We start from the raw sequence: 3,518 nt of genomic DNA on the forward strand, positions 1-3,518 counted from the left end.
CTCCATGTCTACTTGACACTGCATAACACTCCCTTTGTATGGAACTAGTGGTTGGGGCGCGCCTCTTGAGGCGGTCAGGTGCGTTGCTAATTAGGCTGTTGTTCTTGTTCACCCATCAGCATGACAACAATGATGAGCTTTCTAAATTCTGGTATGAAAAAATGAAGTGGAAAACACAAATATTCATCAACAATCTATCAACCAATTTTCTTTGACTAGAATCAATAAAAATGGTACCCTTCCTTCCATGCACACATATTCTTCCATGTAAGGACCATCTATTCACGAAAAGTGCCTGCAACTACCGGGCTCCATTGCTCATGGTATTTGAAAATTTTGAAAAGCACACTTCCATTGCTAAAAAAAATCTTAAATCAAATACGTGAATACATACACACATGCCTAAGGCCCGGTAAAAAGCTGAAAAAGAAACACTTTGTATTTTGAGAAATACAAAAGGAAATTTCTGACATAAATAACATCCATTTTCTGCTATATACTGTCAGAATTTTGTTTTTTCCTATAACCCAAAACAAAACGAGAGGTTTCTACCGAAACTTGCCACATGTATTCAAAGTGTGTATATGTATTCCCAGGAAAAAATTCACATTTGTTTGAAACTTCAAAAACACAAATTTCAAAATGTTTAAATATAGGGAGCAGTGGAGCTCGGGTGCTGCAATCCGTCTCTCCATCTATCCAAACATACTCTTCCATGTAAGCATCACTTGGATGTTGCTCAGAATCAGAATACTATTATCATCATCAGGACAGCCGCACATGCTGCAATGGTTGCTCATGTCCATGCCCACCAACCCTATCAATCATAAAGAGAAGGAGAGACATCAGCAGGTGCCAGGTGACCAAAGGGTGCAGAGCCAACAGGAAGACATGTAACTGAGAATTTGTCCTTCTCGTTTATGATTATAGATCAGTTGGCATTGCTCTCCTCCCTTACGGCTTCATGGTTTTGTATTGCTAACACAATAAAGCAGGTTGTGTTTATAGACAGTACACATGTCAGTTCAGTGGCATGTTCTTATATTTTCAAATTACCATGGCTATGAGCTCTTATAGTACAGAAACAGAGTTTTGGATCAGTCAACGACATTATGCAAACTTTCCAATTTGCCTACACTTATAGAACGAAAACTTTGCAAACTGATCTAAAATGGAGCTTTTTCAGTTCAGAAAGGAATCGATGCAAAGCTCGGACAAAGGAAATTAACAAGAGGAAAAAGCAAAGCTCACCAAGGCAGCCTTTGTGAATGCCGAGATGATATTGTAGCCATTGTTCTGCGGCCGTTCGTCGTGGCCATTGTAGCCGCCGCCGCTGGTACCTGAAAATTCCAAAGGAGCTTTAACAACTTAAAATTCTATGAATGTGTGTATATTCCATCCAGTATGATCTAACATCAATTGCTAGATGAACTAAGTGGTTTGTCCAAGCCTTGAAAGTGGAAGGAATAAGTGAGTTTAGTCAGTAAAACAAATCAATTAGTCCAAGTATGACCTACAAGCCCTGTTCAAGAATTCATCCGATTAACCAGTTAACTTGCCGATTAATCCCTACTCATAGGGTCACCGAGTAGCCGATAAACTGATAAATCGTCCGATTAATTGATTAAATGGCCGATTAACTTGCCGATTAGCCTATTAATCCCCTACTCGCCAGCCAACTGAGCAGTTACCAGTTAACGATTTCCTCAACAATGCCTACAAGAGTATCAGAAAAGAATTGCAGTAGACCAGTAATATAACATCGGATGAGATGAAGTTGTGAAGCAAAACAGAGTTGGGAGTTAACATGCGGTTTGGGCTTAGGCCTTAAGGGACAGTGTATAAACTTAGTTGATAAGCTGCAGTAGCACATAGGATCAATCAAATTGGTGGAGGTGAATATCCATGCCCGGTGGGCAGCATGATGTAGAGAAGTGGAAACAGAATGTCCGATCCGCCATATAGGTTTTATTTATCCGTGAATTCTGCAGAAAACAGTGAACATGCATGAGCTTAAAGATCATGGTTCATACCTATGAAAGATCGATTCGAAGCAGAGGAAGAGGAAGCAGGTACAGTATTGAAAGAACCTGAACGGACAACAAAAAATTTGGCAGCAATCCTTAGGATAGTAGGAACGCACAGTGACAGACCAAATCACACACAACAGCAAATTAGACAGGCACGCACACACAATATCAAATTAAAATTAGACATGCAGACACTTTGGAACAGAGCAATGCGCTGCATACCTGTGCATACATACAACTATCTGTTAGTGAAACAAACTTACGGCAAGCAGGCTAGCAAAATTTGGTTATATATAATAATCATCAAGTTTCCACAATTCACGATCACTACTAACATGTGGTTCAGTACATTCAGTAACGTACTTATAAACTGTCGTGATTTAGCAACACTTTCTATAATAATGCGAGAGAATTTGTGTTTTCCAGATTTTGAATTACCAATTGAAAGCACCCTGTCCATGTGTCATACCCTGTACATCCCTAGCAGTCCTCGCACCCCTTCAGAGCACAACTTTTCTGGCAGTAAGCTGCCAGACCAACAACATATGTTATCTAGGATTAATTCATGTTCTGATAACTGAATTTTGAAGCCTTGTATAGTTCCAGTAAAAAAATAAGTTCATGGCACATCAAAACTAAAAAACATGTATTTCCTTATCTTCTATGGGATGTAAAAAAAAGGTGAATCAAGAGGCACCTGGAGTCTACAGAGTAAGGAAATTGGATTGTATGGACTCAGTGTATTCTCTTGTGCGCAGGGCCACATGCTCGACATCTTCGCCTCCGTCTTCTGCAGCTGCATGAAAATATATAAGAATCAGGTATATGATTAATAGTACAAAAACTAAGCATCGCAGGTAACAATTCAAAATTTTAGAAAGAAAAGACAGCTCTGAAATTATGCATTCAAAACAGGCGTGAGCCTGGGTGACCGAAGTCAATTACATGAATGTGATATTAGCGCCACACAAAACAGTGTGAGCTGTTATCACCAGACCGCTGAACATGATGCTTTACAAAGGTGAAAGGCAAAAGAAAGAGAGAAAGAAATAAGGTTAGGTGATCAGCAACTATCTCAGTGAATTTTGCCAAGACAACATAGTCTGTTTGTCTTCCTCTCTGACAGCACGCGAGCTCCAGAGTCTGATGAGTTCAGCCAACTCAGCGAGCATTCGAGCCGCAGACCAAAAACAGTTGTCAAACACTAGCATTCTGAGCCGTCCAGAAAGAGACCGAGCATGCTGCAAAGAAGATGTGCCAAAGCTGACCAAATAAATTACAATCCGCAGCTGAGAGAAAAATCTCAAGAAGTCCTCGGGATGATTTGGCTGATACCCAAAGTTCAACCTTCTGCCAAATAACATCAGATAATTTGCATCTCATCACGATGTGGCTAACGGTTTCAGCAGCTGGGCAAATATCACATCTATCATGTTGAACGACAGCAGTCCAGCTCTTCTTGATCATGAAGTCCTTAGTATTTAATCT

General features: G+C 40.1%; 1 long non-coding RNA gene across 1 annotated transcript; it reads right to left on the bottom strand.

The window, feature by feature from the left end:
• Positions 1-415: 415 nt before the first annotated feature.
• Positions 416-3,093, bottom strand: LOC147983209 (uncharacterized). The gene is made up of 2 exons (XR_015615573.1): positions 1,252-3,093; positions 416-817 (listed from the first exon to the last, which is right to left on the bottom strand). It is a non-coding gene; the product is annotated as an uncharacterized LOC147983209 (long non-coding RNA).
• Between the last annotated feature and the right edge of the window lie 425 nt (positions 3,094-3,518).

This window comes from Triticum urartu, chromosome 2A, assembly GCF_056163025.1.
Source record: "Triticum urartu cultivar PI428250 chromosome 2A, HENAU_Tu73, whole genome shotgun sequence".
NCBI classification, from domain to species: domain Eukaryota; kingdom Viridiplantae; phylum Streptophyta; class Magnoliopsida; order Poales; family Poaceae; genus Triticum; species Triticum urartu.